This window comes from Bubalus kerabau, chromosome 4 (genome assembly GCF_029407905.1).
Source record: "Bubalus kerabau isolate K-KA32 ecotype Philippines breed swamp buffalo chromosome 4, PCC_UOA_SB_1v2, whole genome shotgun sequence".
Taxonomy (NCBI): Eukaryota; Metazoa; Chordata; class Mammalia; order Artiodactyla; family Bovidae; genus Bubalus; species Bubalus kerabau.
Window position 1 is genome coordinate 29,548,073 of NC_073627.1, and position 15,621 is coordinate 29,563,693.

Here is a 15,621-nt window from a genome sequence, read left to right on the forward strand (position 1 = left end):
ATCCTGATTCTGTCTGGCTCCTACCCTCGCCCTGGGCAGTGGGTGGCTGAGCTGGTGGGAAGGGCTCTGGGTGCAGTTCTTGCCTGTAACTTAGCTTGAGACCCTGGACAGAAGACCTCAATGCTGTGTGCCTCAGCTTCCTGTAAACAAAAGGGATGGGTCTGCCCCCCAGGGGGCTGCCAGGATCAGATGACAGGACATGCAGACGGGGGGACAGTCCACAGCAAAAGGGCACCCCCCCCACCATGTGCTCTCACCTACAGGTGAGGAGGCTGAGTCCCCTGGGAGCCTGAGGCCTTGATGACCCTCCTTCACCCACAGGACCAACAGACCCCAGAGGCTGGATGGGGGCTGGAGACCTTCTGCCTGACCTGGGTGAGTGGAGGCCTGGGGCAGGGACTGCCAGGAGGTCTGTAGGGTCACAATAGGTTCACTCACCCATTCATTCAACATCCCTCTGCCCTGGCTCTGCCAATGGCACCAGGATTGCATCTGAATTCCCCACTAGGCTCAGGTAGCCCTGAAGACCCTGGTCCTCCCCAAGGCTCTGACTTCTGCTGCCCACCGCCTGTGCCACCTCCCCCCAACCCTGTCCCACCTGCCTCAGGGCCTTTGCACTTGCCCCTGAAGCTCCACATGGCGGGCTCCTTCCGCTCACAGCCAGCTAAGCAACCCCTGCCTCTCACTTCACCGAGTAGCCCTCACTGCTCCCAGGAATGGTCTTTCTCACATGTGCTCTGTCTCTGCCCACCAGGCCGCCAGCCCCAGGACGGCAGGGACCACTTGTCTCTGCTCACTCTGAGCCCACCGAGGTGCCAGTGAGTGAAGAGAGCTCTGGGCGGCGGCGTCCTAGCTTAGAGGTCGGAACGTTTCCCAGACGGGGAAGAGGAGGTCACAGGGAGAGACGTGGTGGGTGAAGGCGGGGGCCTGGCCCCCGGACCCGGCTAGAGCTCGGAGCACTCGAGCGCCGGTGCCAGTCCACGTCCTCCGTCCGAGGTTCTGGCCCCGGCCCCCGCGTCCTTGAGGGCCCCTGGGGTCCCCCCGTCCAAACCCCCGCCCCAGGCCCGCAGCGGGCGCGGGCCGCCAGGGGGCGCTGTCGGGGCGCACGGCCCACCTGGCGCCCGGGCGGCGAGCGAGCGCGGCCAGGCGGCCGGGAACTTTTCTCCTCGCGCTCTCGCCGCCCTCTCCCCCCGCGCACCGCCCGCCGCCCGCTCTTCCTGCGCGGAGGGAACCGCATTTCCCCGCGGCTCTGCGACGCCAGCAGGCCCGGAGGTGCGCGGCCAGGGCCTGGTCCCTGCGCCCCGGGCGCCGCCCCCGCCCGCGGCTGCGCTCGGAAGGCAAGGCGCGGAGCGAGGTGCGGCCGGGCGAGAGCGCGCCGAGCAGGCCGCCCAGTCCGCCGCCCGAGCGCCGGCGCGAGGAGGGGGCGCCGCGGCCCACCCTCCTTCCTGCCTGGCCGCGGGTCGGCCGGGCCGCCGCGCCCCGACCCCTATGGCCTCCCGGACCTCCGGGCCGCGAAGTCGCAGCGCCAGACCCCGGGCCCCCGAGTGAGCGCGCGCCGAGGTGAGCACCGAGGGCCGGGGCGGGGGCGCGGGGGCCGCGGGGAAGTAGCTTTGTGTGCGGTGGGCGCGAGGTCACCGGATGGCAGTCTGAGGAGCTGCGGCGGGGTGGGGGCGCCCCGCGCCGTGGGACGAGGGCCGGGGCTGGTGCGAGGCGGGGGCGCGAGGACCGAGGGTCGCGCGTGCGAGGGCTGTGCGCGTGCTTGTCCCCTGGGGTACCCCGAGCGGGGGGTAGGGACTGGGGCATTCGCGCCGCGCCGGGACCGGAGGCGAGCTTTGTGAGGGCGTCCGGGTGGGGGGCGGGGAGCCGACTTCTCTGGGGGCCTCTGGGCCTATCGGGGCCCTGGCGTGGGAGCCGGGGCAGCGAGGGCCGTGATGGGGAGGGGCGGTGTGTGAGGCCCTCGGCGGAGCCCCGACCCGTGCTCCGACGCGGGCAGGGGCACCCGGGCCTGTGCGCAGGCCGCGCGACCGGGCAGGAAGCGGCCCGGGAGGCCGGGGAGCTCCGTCTCGGCCAGGCCTGGGGCGCAGGGGCCTTTCGGGGTGACGTCACGGTGGGGGCTCCGGCCACGCGAGTCCCCGGACGGACGGCGGCGCACCACCGGCCAGGTCGTTGGGCCGGCGCCTGGGAGACAGGAGACCCGGAGGAGGACGCGAGGGCCAGGCGCAAGGAGGCGTCGCCAAGTGTGGCGGGGGCGAGGGGGTGGCAGGACGCGGGGGTGACTTTGGAGCTTTGGTTGCTGGGGGCCGCCCAGGAGGGGCGGAGGGGAAGCGAAACACCACGCAGGCCCGAGGCCGTGGCGGCCCCAGCTTCCTGGGGCGCCCTTTTTCCCAGCGAGCGATTTCCCCTCCTGGGCTCTGGGTCGTCCTCAAATCCACGCCCGGAGCCGGAGCGCGGCCCGAGTCGTGCCCTGATCCGGGGAGCCCCCGAGAGGGGCGGCGCTGGGGCTCTGGCCCTGAATGAAGACGCTATCCGGAGTAACAATGCGCTTCTGGGGGGCTGGGGGAGGGGAAGCAGCACGCCTGAATGGCGACCCGGGCCTGGGCTTCCCAGGGTTTCCGCAGGCTCTGATCTGGGACCCACGCGGGACCCGCACGGTTCCCTCCACCCGCTCAACCCCCTGCCATTTGTCTTCCAACGCAGTGGCGTGTGGAGGATTCAAGGGCATTACATCTGGTTGCAATCCAGTTTCATGCCGCTGCTGGGCTGTTAAGACCTCGAGCTGACGTCAAAGCAGGGGAATTACTTCTTTTTATTTTATCTTTTTTTAGTTGTCTGCTGCCCTGGGAAGGGAGGCGGGGTGAGTTAGGCGAGCTCTGATGTGGAGGCGCCAGCGCCCTGGGAGCCTCGGGCTGGGGGCTCTGCTTCTCTGCCCGCACCAGATCCTCCATGCAGACCGACTCTGCCTGGGGTCAGGCCCACCCTGGGTGGGAGCGGCCCTCGCTGCAGATTCAGTGGAGGCCCCTCCCGACTGACCACACGGCTGCGTTTCCAGAGGCTTCCCTGGGACGTGGCCTCGCATCTGGAAACTGGAAAGGGATCTTTTAGTTTCCCACCCCGCCCCCCCACAGGAGCATCCAGGAGCGAGTCTTTAGGAGCAGTGGCCTTTTGGGTGACCCGGAGGGAGTGGACACAGACATTGTGGTTTGGGGGAGCCCCTCACAGTCAGAACCCTTGGTTCCAGGATTGTGTGTCTGCGGGTGATCCAGAGAGGGCTGAGTGTGACCTTTCCAATAGCCAGGCGCCCCGGCAGCTTCCTAAACACAGGGAGGTCACCCATTCTCCCACTTTGGACCAGGAGGCCTGTGCAGCAGGGCCCGGGCTGATTCCTCAGGCTCTTGGGTCTGGACTTCGGGTTCCAAGACCTCACCTGTGACCTGAAGTAAGAAACACATTTCAGGTCCCAGCTTCATTCATGCCCACTATGTGTAACTGAAACGAAAGTTGAGTGAAATAGCTCTTTCCTCTGTTTTGTGCCCTGGTCTGATATATTCTGTTCTAGTCTATTTGATTTTTTTTTTTTTTAATTGCATTCTGTGACTCCTGAATTGATGTCACGATCCACTAATGGGTCATACCCAGAGTTTGAAAAAACAGGCCTAGAAAATGAGTCTGCTTTCTAGTCATTCAACAAACATGAATTGAGGCCCTGACAGTGTCTCTCTTTTTGAATTACTCAGGTGACACATGGATTTGTTCTCATTGTGAAAAATGCAAATAATCCAGAGGTATACAGGGTAGAAGTGCCCCCAGTAACCCCAGTTAGCACTTTGAATGTGGTTTGCTGTTCACTTGTGCATACACGTCTCACACACACAAACACAGAGCTTCCTCTTACCCCGCTCTGGACCACGCCTCGCCTTGTGCTCTTCTCAGCTCCCCTTTCCCTTCCTGGGGTCATGCGGGGGTCATGGCGGGGGGAGCTCCAGGGGAAGGTGTTGGGTGATTCCTGGCTTTACCACGTATTAAATGGGTTATTTATCTCTGTACCTCAGTGTCCCCATCTGTACAAAAAAGCTAATAACAGTTCCAGCCTCACTGGATTATGGTGAAGCTTTAATGAGTCCACGCAACCCATGAATCTGAGAACAGTGTCTCTCCCAATAAATGCCAGCTGGCCTTGACACCGTTATTGTCACTGCTGCCTTTCTGTGGCCATCTGTGTTTGTACCTCATGCTTTAATAGTCACATGTGGCTGTGTGTGGATGTGTCTCCCCCCCCCCCCCAACATGTGGTTCAGCAGGCAGGACCAGGTGGAGCCCTGCAGGTTGGCAGTGTTCCCATGGGAGAGGCACCTGGGCTCTCGGGCCCACCAGGTATTTCCCAGGGCCCACTATTTCGAAGTCCTGTGCTTAATACTGGACAAGGCAATGGCACCCCACTCCATTACTCTTGCCTGGAAAATCCCATGGACAGAGGAGCCTGGTGGGCTGCAGTCCATGGGGTCGCTAAGAGTCGGACACGACTGAGCGACTTCACTTTCGCTTTTCACTTTCATGCATTGGAGAAGGAAATGGCAACCCACTCCAGTGTTCTTGCCTGGAGAATCCCAGGGACGGGGGAGCCTGGTGGGCTGCCGTCTATGGGGTCGCACAGAGTCGACTTAGCAGCAGCAGCAGTGCTTAATACACCTGCCTGCAAGGTCACAGCCCAGGGGTGGGACCCACATGGTACCCAAAGGGACAAGTGGGAGCTCCTGCCAGGTCTTGGGGGGAAGCAGGGCCTCCTATGGAAGAGCTGGCAGGTGTGCTGGGGACAATGAGAGAAGCAGCATCTTTGGCGGGACTTGTTCCTTCGAGGAGAGGCAGATGGGGACCACATGAGTCAGTTTCAGGATGGGGGATGGGTAGCCTGAGCATGAAGTCCAGAGGTGAGAGTGTCTTCACTTGACCAGAGGTGGAGGGCTTTGTGGAGGTGAAGCTTCATGGCCAAGGGGACTTGGAGCTCAGGTAGGTGGGGAGGGGCGCGATCCTGGCGGTGGGAGCATACCAGTGGTTCTTTGGTGGCTGCAGCAGATGGAGCCTGTGTCCTGTGGCCAAGAGGGAGGACTTGGTTCATAAAGGCTGTGACGGGAGAGGCTAGCTTTTGCCCGGCCTCTTCATGGGCCTCCCTGCCTCCATCCTGCCCCCTTCCGTGTGGGCCCCACTACAGGGTGACCTTTCTCCATCACGGCAGTGTCGCCCTGGGATTCCTGTTGCCTCTGAATAAAGGTCTGCTCAGGAGCCCTTCCCAGGTGGGGGCCTCTCCCGTCCTTTGCAAGCTCTGCCCCTCCCCTTCTGCTGCAGCAGACCCCCGCCCCCCCGGAGACAGCCCTGACATTGCTGCCTCTGTGCTGCATTGGCCCCAGCTGTTCCTTCCACCTGGGCTTCCCTGCACCTTTCTCCCTGCCTCCCGGGACCAAAACAGACGTCCTGTCTCCTGCTCTGACCTCCACGGCAGAACTGAGTCATCCCCCTTTGTCTACAGCTGAAGCATAGCGTTCATCACGGAATTAGCGGTAATTCTGTCGGTGTCTGTCCTCCCCAGGAGGCTGGGGCATCGAGGCCCAGGGCTTGGCCGCCTCCTCTCTGCAGCCCCATCAGCTCCACGGGCAAGGCGGGGGAGCACAAAGCACTCAGAAGCCTTCCCAGCAGGAAGGGGTGGGCGAGAAGGTGAGCTGGGGGGGCACAGTGTTGTTTTGGGGGTCCTATTGGGATCTTGGGGGCTCTCAGGGTGCTGGTCAAAGGATTCTGTTTGTCAGACCATAGAGGAAACAAATGAGGGGCCCCACTGCTCCCTGGGAGGGGGGATAAGGCGGGTGGGAAGAACTGGCTCATCCTGTTTCCCTGGGGACTGAGGCAGAGCGTGCCCTGTGCCTGGGTGGGTCACCGGGATCCGAGACTGGAATGTGACACCAGGGTGGGTGCCAGTGGCCGGAGGCGCAGACGGCTAGGCTGCCAGCGGAAAGCTTTTGCTCTGCTGGTTCTCGAATCCGTGTGAAGAGTGTGTGTAGGGGGGTGGTGGAGGGGGAGGAAAGAGCAACGTGGGAAAGGGCACTTGGTCAAGAGGGACAGGAGGATGGGCCAGGAGCACCAGGGCTCCCATGGGACCAGCCGACCATCACTCACCCAGCAGACACCCCCTCCCTGCCAAGTCCCCCCCTCTTGGCCCTGGGCTTGCAGGGCTCAGAGCTGAGAGGCTCCAGGCTGGTGGACAGCGGTCATACAGTTACTGTGTGGTGACTGGGCTCAGGAAGGGGGTCCAGGGAGCTGGGAGGGGAGCAGATGCAGTGGGGCAGGGCAAGGCAGGGTTGGGGGGAGGCGGAGGGGGTCAGTGGGGGGGCTGGGGCCGCTCTGGGCCAGAATGGGCCCCAGACAGGGGTCCCACATGAGGTGTACAGACTCTGTCATACTTGGTCCCCTCCCTGGAGACCATGCCTCGGTCTGGTCTGGTCCAGTCGGGGCATCACGGCTGAGCAGTGGCACAGCCCTGGGTTTGGAGTCAGGACAGGGTTTGAGTTCCAGCTGCTGCTGCAGGAAAGTCACCCCCACCCCCCAGCACATTTCCCCTCCTGTCTGAACTCTGCATGCAGCGTGTTCTGTCGTCTGGAAAGCCCAGGGTCAAGTCCAGGCGCGGCCGTCCTGCCGGGGGCTCCGCCCCACGTTCACATGGGCGCAGTCCCCGGCCCCGGGAGCCTACTGTGCGGAGACTCAAGTCATTATTCCTCCCGCTGAAGGACTTTGTGGGAAGAGGTCGCTGTGACTGCTCCAGTCCTGCCTTGACGTGGGCCGAAACTGAGAGTTTGGTGCCTGTTTCTTCCCCAGCCAGGTAGAGGTGGATGGATCGCATGGATCTTGGTCACCTGGTGGGGCAGGTGAGAATTAGTTTTCCGGCCAGAATTTCTGCTTGCAAAGGGGCTTGGCCCTGGTGCTGTGGGGTGGACTCAGGTGGCAGCATAACCACAGACTCATTCATTTCTTCGTGCATTTGTTCCTAAATCACATAGTGAGTACCTCACTCAGACCAGAGTGTGGGGAACACGACTGTCAACACAAGACACTTGTAATACGGCAGTGCGGATAAGCACCTGCTTTTCGGAGTTCAGCGTCTCGGGTTCACATCATGGCCCTGCTGCTTACTGTTTCTTTGCTCATCAGTGACATGGGACGGGGGATTGGGGGTATGTCAGCACTCCCCTCATGGGTTTGTTGGGAGAATTAGTGAGTTGATGCAGGTAAAATTCTTCAGACAGAGCCTGTTTTAATGCATAGAAATACATAGAAGGTGCTAGAAGATGGTTCATTTTTATTCTTGCCCTGAAGAATCTCGGCACCCACTCCCTGCTGAGGGAGGGCAGTGCAGCCAGGGCTTTTCTGTGAGGCCTGACACCCAGGAAGCAGGTGGTGGCCCTCCGAACTCCTGGCCGCAAGCCCCCACCCAGGCAAGCCATAGCCTCCGGGGTCGAACCTTCCAAGGAGCCCTGGGGACAGGTGTCTACTTCAGGAGCCCAGTGGGTGAGGCCTGTCCGCCTGGGAAGGTGTAACCCTGCCTGGCACCAGGTGGGCTTCAGACTTCAAAAAGTAACTTCAGTATCAAGAATTGAAGCTGAGGGACTTCCCTGGTGGCCCAGTGGTGAAGAGCCGCCTTGCCATGCAGGGAACTCGGGTTGGATCCCTGGTTGGGGACCTGAACTCCCACATGCTTTGGAGTAACTAAGCCGCCTGCCACAATGAAAGATCCCACGTGACAAGGGAGACCCCACAAGCTGCAGACCAACACAGGCAAGTAAATTAAAAAGAGAACTGAAGCTGAGAGAATTTTCCAATTGACACCTTCAATTGACGGAGGCCACCAGACCACCTCTGGATGTTCTTAGGCAGGTTCCTCCAGCTCTCTGAGCCTCTCTTTCCTCATATATCAGGTATCAGAAATGACAGCACAAATTTCATAGTTTATTTTCTAAGAGGACTGAATGAGAGGATGCCTGCAAAACACTTGGCTACGGTTGGCACATAGCAAAATGCTTAATAAATGTTGCCTATTAGTGATAATAGTCCTCAGAATATGTCAGTTAAAAACCACCTGAGGGCCTTGCCTGGTGGTCCAGTGGCTGGGGCTCTGAGCTTCCAATGTAGGGGGCCTGGGTTCGATCCCTGGTCAGGGAACTAGATCCCACATGCCACAAATGAAGATCCTGTATGCTGTCTTGAAGAGAGGAGATCCCATGTGCCACAGCCAAGACCCAGCTCAGCCAAATAAATAAATATTAACAAAACAAAACACTTGAAAGATTTCTTCTTGGGGGCCACAGCTCCTTAGAGATGTGAAGTTGTAAGCCTCTCACTAGCATGGGACAAAGAATTGTTACAATGAGGCAGAGACTCCCAGGCCCTGATACATTTAGTTGCTGAAGCACAGTCACACAGGAGCCCAGGGCAGGGTGCTGAAGTGGGAACAGAGTTGGCTTTTACTCAGGTGCTCTTTGATGCTTTGAGAGTTATTCCTGCAGCAAATGGTAACCGTGGATCAGCACTGATACACAGCTGAGGTCAAGTGGGCCTGTCTTCTGGAAGCTTCTGATATGATGGGAAATGAAATTTGCATGTGATGACGCTAAGAGGTTGGAGAAGGACATGGCAACCCACTCCAGTATTCCTGCCTGGAGAATCCCATAGACAGAGGAGCTGGTGGGCTACAGTCCGTGGAATCTCAGAGAGTCGGTCATGACTGAAGTGACTTGACACGCATGCATCCATGATAAGAGGTAAAATAAAAATCACCTGTTCTGTTGGTGGGTGGTGGGGTAGGGAGAGTTGTGTATTTGCTCATTTGGGGGCGGGCAGAGGTTGGGATGCAGGCCTCGGAGCAGTGGTTCTCAACTGGGAGTGATTTCGTCCCTCGGGCGGCCTGGGGCCCTGTCTGTAGATGTTTTTTGTTGTTTCCACTGGGGGAGGGGGTGCTGACATCTAGTAGGTTGAGGCCCGGGACATTGCTCAACATCCTGGGATGCACAGGACACACCCCCACAAGTTACCTGGCCCCAAACATCAGCATGCTGAGTGGTTTGGGTAGCCTTGTTCTGGAACCACATGACGACATGGCTATGCCCCTGCCTTTGTGAAGCCCTTAGTCTGGTAGGTGAGCAGACCTCAAAGACGTGACTGTGTGGATGTAGGTTCATTCACCTGTAAGCCTGCTGCAGCTAAGAAGGCGCCCCTTGCAGGGGAGGCCTTGGAGGAGGGCATCCAGGCAGAGGTGGGGGTGGAGGGGTGCAGTCCCAGAAAAGGCTCAGAAGCAGAAAGGCAGAGAGGTGTGTGGTAGAAGGGGCAGATGCCTGGTGTGTGTCTGGGGCAACAGCAGACAATGACCCAGCCTCAAGACCAGGGACCTCTCTGCTTTGCTTGGTTTGAGGCAACTGCATCTCCCAGCATGCTGTGCTCCAGGGCACTGGGGTGGGGGGGTGCCCTGCGGAGGCGTGGTGGGTTGGTGGGAGGGAACTGCTGCCCTCCAGAGAGGTCCCAGCTCTGCCCCTTCCCTCATTTGCATCTGATAGATGGGAAAGAGAACTAGGAAAAAAAAGAAGAGGAAGAACAATATTTTCATTTCAAACACAGGGATGAGGGAAATGGGAAGGAATCTGGTTTAGGACACCTTTGAGAGGAGCACAGAAAATCCCCACTGTGGCCCGAAATAGCACGAAAAACAGACGTTTGGCCAGATCACACTTAATTGAGTGGCTCTCTTTTCTCGAGTCCAGCAGGATGTGGACGGTGCTGGCTTTGTTCCCTTGGGATGACAGTGACCCCCCGGGGCCCCCCGTGCTGGCTACTTAAACAGAGGCCCTGCTCTCCCAGGCAGGACAGGAGCCCGGGGAGCTCAACCTGAGCATTGCAGAGGACCAGAGATGGTGACTGGGGGGATGCCCGGCAGCAGGGCCAGGTGGGTGAAAGCGGAGGTAGGAGAGACCTGGTTCCTCTAATAAGTGGATGCCTGGCTCTTTGGCTGCCGAGAGGGATCATGGAGAAAAGCCATCATTTAATGAGTGCCTGCTATTGTGCTCAGCACTGGGTGGTCTTCTCTAAGCCTTATTAACCAACTCCTATGGATCAAGGAAACTGAAGCTCAGAGAGGTTAAGTGACCTGCGTGAGGTCACACAGCAACCAAGTGCAGACCTGAGATTGGAAACCACAATCTGTTGGGCTCCAAAGCCGGGCCCTGCTTGTTCCTCATTCATCTCCTGGTGGTCACTCATCCATTCAGCAGATAATTTCTGTGAAATAATACTGTGACCTGGTGGGGTTTTTTTTTTTTAGGCCTTGAAGTCAGAAGTGGGCTTGAATTCTGACTAGAGCAGTTTCAGTCTCTGTAGCTTTCTCAATCAGCCTGCTTTCATCTGTCAAGTGGGCACAACCACACCTGTGTCCTGGAGTTGCTTTTAAGGGTTAAACTGCATGAAAGGGGACAGGAAGGGGAAGAGAGAGGCCCAGAGAGGTTAGGACCTGCCCTAGGCCACCCAGTGTGACAGGGTGCAGTGAAAGAACCCTGGGTAGAAGGAACCAGGCGGGATTGTGGTATCTCTGTGCAGTATCAGTGTTGGGTTTCATTATTTGAATGGGGAGAGAGGGCAGCCCCCGCTCTGCAGGTAGAGAAGGTGGTGTGGAATGCGGGTGTTTATTTTTCTGTGTCTGTGAAAGCCCTGTTTCAGCTCAGGCTGATAGGGTGTCCCAAGACACTGCAGAGAGTGCCTGCCATGGAGACAGATCTGCCCAGGTGCTTGCCTAGCGTGGGCACTGAGAGGGTACCTCCCAAGCCAGGCTCCCAGTGCAGCCTGTAACCCTTCATCCTAGAGCCTGGTGAGCCTGGGTACCCTCAGAAAGAGCAAGGGTGGGTGATGGCCTTGAACCTGGGGTGTCCCTCCGCCTCCTAGAATTTGCCATCCTGGCCCCATTCATCTCCTTATCTTCTGGCAGCCCCCTTGAGTTGCTGGGAGGGAAGTCAGGGGCAGCCTTCCTGATTGACAAAACAAGCCTTGCTCACAAAAGGGAGATTGGCAGGACTGCTCTGGCTCCCCTCCCCCGTCCCAGCCTCTGGCTGCAGGCATCTCTCCTGCTTTGCCCAGGAGGCACCCCAAAATTCTGAGAGGTAGTGAGGGGGCTACAAAGCCATCAGACTGCTCTGGCTGGGTACCCCCAGCACCAAGAAGGTGGATTCTAGGGAGGATGACTGGCCCCTCCTTCCTTTCAGGAGTCTGGGAAGGCTTTCTGAAGAGGAAGCCAGGCCGGCAGGTAGCAGAGAAAGACATCGGATCCAGGGGGAGCAGCCGAGAAAGCAAACAAACAGGGCTTTGTGTGGTTGCAGATTGGCGGCTCAGAAGGGAAGCCGGCTGGTGGGAGGGGAAGGAGGAGGGGGGAGGAGGGGACTGCAGGCCAGGCCAGTGCTCTGGGCAGAGATAGGCGGCTGGACCAGCCCAGGCTGGGCGGCCAGGGAGCAGGGAGTGCCACTGTATGTGGACAGGCTTCTGGAGTCAGCCTGGCTGTGTCCCAGCCCTGCCACTTCACTCCTTAACAGATCTGGGCTTGTTTGCCCACCTACTGGGGCAGAGTCACTCACACAGGACTGGGGAGATAGTCATCCGGCCCGACTGGCCTGGCCCGTCGTGTGAACCCCCACCCTACAGGGATACAGGCCAAGAAAGGATCAGGGTCTGCCTGGCGGGCTGCCAGCTTGGCTGGGTCTCCTGAGAGGACACTGAGGGGGCCTGGAGGGCAGCGGAGCAAAGGGGTTCGCACTGCTCAGTAACAGATGCCTGGCATGTGGGTGGACAGAGGCTGGCATCTCGGGTCCTAGGCCCTGGAGCCCAGCATCCCCTGCGCTGGTGGAGGGGCCATCTCGGGGGCAAATCCTGGACCCTAACAGGGCAGCCCGGGCTGGCCCGCCTGTCCAGGCGCGCGCAGCCCCGCCTCAGGGAGGGCTTGGTAGGAGCCGGCAGGCCAGACACAGAGGCAGCTGCATTACCGCCTCGGGGGCCATTTCCTCTCCTCCCCGACCTCGGGAGGGCAAACGCCCGCGCTTCCTGGCTTCCCTTCGCTCCCAGCGGCGCCCTCAAAGCGGCCACGCTGGGGCCTCGGCGCATCGGGCCGGACGAGCCCAGCCAGGGCCGCGACCGCGACTCCGGAGGCCCGGGCGCGGGGAGGGGCGGGGTGGCCGCTGCGTCGCCATGGCAGCGCCCATCCCGGCGTGCCCCGCGCAGTCGCGGGGTGGGGATTCGAGGCCCCGCCCCTCGTCTCGGTAGACCGCGACTTCCGGGAACCGGGGCTGTGGGCGTGGCTCAGGCCCCGCCCCTCACGGCCCCTGGCTTCCGGGAACCGGGGCGCGGGGCGGGGCTTCCGGACGGGCTGGCGTACGCCGGGTTCTAGTCCCGGACCGGGTCGGTTGCCTTGCGTCCCGTACTCCCCTACGGGCCTGGCCCTGGCTCTGCCCTTCCTTCGCCAGCTGCCTCCCTTGCTTGATGCCCTTTCGGGCCTCGCGCCTTCGGTGTTCCGCCGGTCACTCCCGGGCCTTCCCCCCGTCTCCCCCCTGGCACTCGGCTGACCTCTGCTCGCCCGCACATGGCCTGGGCAGGCCGCTGAAGGGTGCAGTCTTGGGCCTTGGAAAAAGTGTCCTGGGCAGAGGCAGCTGTCCTTGGCCTTTCGAGAACTCGCACTGGGAGGGGGAGAATGGACTTCAGCGGCCGCGGGAGGGACTTGATGTGGAAAATAACTTATCAGGCCTGAGCATTTTGTTTTTTTTTAAAATAAAATCAGGTTATAAAGGGCTTCCCTGATGGCTCAGACTGTAAAGAATTTGCCTGCAATGTGGGAGACCCGGATTCAATCCCTGGGTTGGGAAGATCCCCTGGAGAAGGAAATGGCAACCCATTCCAATATTTTTGCACGGAGAATTCCATGGACAGAGAAGTCTGGGGCGCTACAGTCCATGGGGATCACAAAGAGTCGGAGAGGAATGAGCAACTAACACTTTCACCAGGTTATAACCACGTTGATTTTAGAAAAACCTGAAAGTGCCAGATGACAAGCAAAAACCTCTTATAATTCCACCCCCAGAACATAATCATTGTCAGCATTTTTTCTCTAGACATACAGTAAACAACACAATATATGTAATAAATATAGAATATGGAGTCATGCTGTATATTTGGTTTTGTAAGGCCCTTGTGTTTTAATAGCTTTCTCCTCCACTACAGAAAGAGTAGTGATTATAGACTTCTGGAAAGTAAGGCAAATGTAAAGGAAAGCAGTTCACCCAAACTCCCAGGCCCCAAATGCAGCCTCATTTCACTCTTCTCTGCCCTGTCCTGGGGTCTTTTGTTAAAGGGTGCCGCCTTCTTCCTCTGTGAGCCATCTGATGTCCTGCTTCTCTCCCTTCCTGTGTGAAGCCTGCTTTTCTCTGAGTCTGTGAGTCTAGAGAGCACTGGAACTGGATCTCGGGAGCTTCAGAGAGGAGTCAGACTGGGTGGCTGCTTCCTGACTTGGTTGGACCTCTCTCCATCTTGGCTGGACCCCAGGAACCCTTGCCCTGGCTCTTCAATCGCAGTCTGGTCAGGGGCCACCGAGCCCAGCCAGTGCCACCCAGCCTGTGCAGAGCTGTTGAAGACTTGTTGCCCCTGAGGAGACCAGGCTCCAGCAGCAAGGCCACACCGAGGTCCCAGACCTCAGTCACATCCGGGTCCCCCTTGGCCAGCCACGTGCAGACTTAGCCTGTGATTGGCCCTGTGGCCCCCTTCTGCTCCCTCTCTATGTCCTAGGAGCAGGTTTCTGCTGCCCTGGGCTGCTTGGCCTCCCCTTACGGGCCTGTAGGCCTGGCACCAGGCGCAGCCTCCCTCAGCTCAGCTGCCTCTTAAACTCCAAGCTGCCCTGGCCCTACCCATCTCCGCTGCCAGGCCTTCTTTCTTCATTCCTAAGCAGTTCAGTTCTGACACATCCCAGCCTTGAGTGAAACAGACCTTGGAAAATCAGAGCTGCCAAGGATGGACCGGCATTTAAAAGGCATCCAAGACTTGAGGGGAAGGTGGAAGAGGGGAGAGAGCGCAGGGCCCTGTCCCTGGGCAGCAGCTGGATTTAGTGGATGGAAAATCACAGAACGCACCCTTCCCTGGGAAGAGCACCCTGGGAAGAGGGGGGCAGGTGGGGTACCAGGCATCATGCCCCACTGGCCACCACCCGCAGTCACCACCACATGCTCCCAAAGTGAAAAGATGTGTGAGGGCTGTTGGGAGCCTGCAGCTGGCGGCCTTGTAAATTGTGTTCTCTTAGCAGGTTTATTCGTTTATGAAATATTGAAGCCCCATTTCGCTTTACCTGTAGTAGGGAGGCAGCCAGGTTGGGGCTGAGATTAATGCTCTGAACATGACTTATTTATCTGGAGCCGCTCTTCTGGGCTGGGTGCTGCCTGCCATATGGAATGTAACCATGCGCCAGGATGAGTGTGTGTCTGTTTGTGTTCCTGGGCGTGGGGGGCTGTGTGTCTGTCCATCTTTGAGGGGGTTCCGTACTGGAGGGTGATGGTTCTCACATGCTTACTGTGTCCAGGTGTGTATATGAGTCTGTGTGTATAAGATGCTAAGAGTGTGCCTGTGTGTACAGTGCGGTGCCTGTGTGTGGCGGGGGAGGGGTTGGAGAACGAGTTGAGGGGTTTTGCGAGCAGGTTTGTGTGCTCATATCTGTGGTTGTGTCCGCAACATGGGATTAGGGTTGGGGGGCAGATGTTCCTCTGTGTGTGTGTCTGCATTTGTGGTGGGGCCCCAGGTGTGCTGAGTGTGTGTCTGTTGTGTGCGAGCCCGTTTTGGTGCGCACGTGGCGTGGTGCAGGACTTTTGTGTCAAAGGCAGAGTCGGTGGCACTGACTGGGTTGTGGGCTGTCTGCTGCCCCAGCCGTGGCCTGGGAGGAATTGATGCCTGATGCACTTGTGTTCTGTGACCCTTGTGTGGCGGGGCCTCAGGCTCCGGGAAGGACTGGCATTGGGGACTGAAGAGACACTGGCAGCCCCTGGCACTCTTCCAGCAGAACTGAGCCTTCCTTGTCCTGTGACTCAGAGACCAGAAGGAACCCTGGGGTCAGGGTGGTCCAGGCCCACATCTCGTGGACGGGGACAGCCAAGGTCCAAGAGCACACAGCCTGTGATAGCCACGGCAGCCCTGATGCTGGGCGGGGCTCTGGCTGCAGTGCTCTGCTCAGGGCACCCCCCGACAGCCCCGTCACCTCATCTTCCTCTTTCGTGTCCTGGGGGTGGATTCCCAGCCATCCTCCTGTAGCACAGGGCAGGCAGGACTTGGTTGGCGGATACCAACTTGGTCGGCAAGTTGAGTCCTGCCCAGAGGCAGGCAGCAAGGACATCCAGGGACGTTGGGGGCACTCGGCTTGGGGCCCGAGTCCCAGGAGGGAGTCCCAGCTCTGGGGGTGGCATGGCGCCGGGGCCTCACCTCTGTCCTTTCCCGGCAGCAGCCCCTCACCCAGATGCGGCCCAGACATGGCCCATGGCATTTGGTTTTCCTCAGCCCATGACAGCCCTCAGCTCCCCCCACCTCGGC

General features: G+C 59.4%; 1 protein-coding gene across 3 annotated transcripts in view; it reads left to right on the forward strand.

Annotated features, from left to right (window-relative positions):
• RAI1 (retinoic acid induced 1) overlaps positions 1-15,621 on the forward strand; it is a 106,958-nt gene that overhangs the window by 3,699 nt on the left and 87,638 nt on the right. For 2 of the 3 annotated variants that reach the window (XR_008713010.1, XM_055576309.1), the window contains exon 3: positions 264-375. The gene's annotated coding sequence lies outside the window, so the exon portion shown is untranslated. Of the gene's footprint in view, positions 1-263; positions 376-1,114; positions 1,561-15,621 lie in introns of those variants that run through there. The other variant, XM_055576307.1, reaches the window with a different exon arrangement.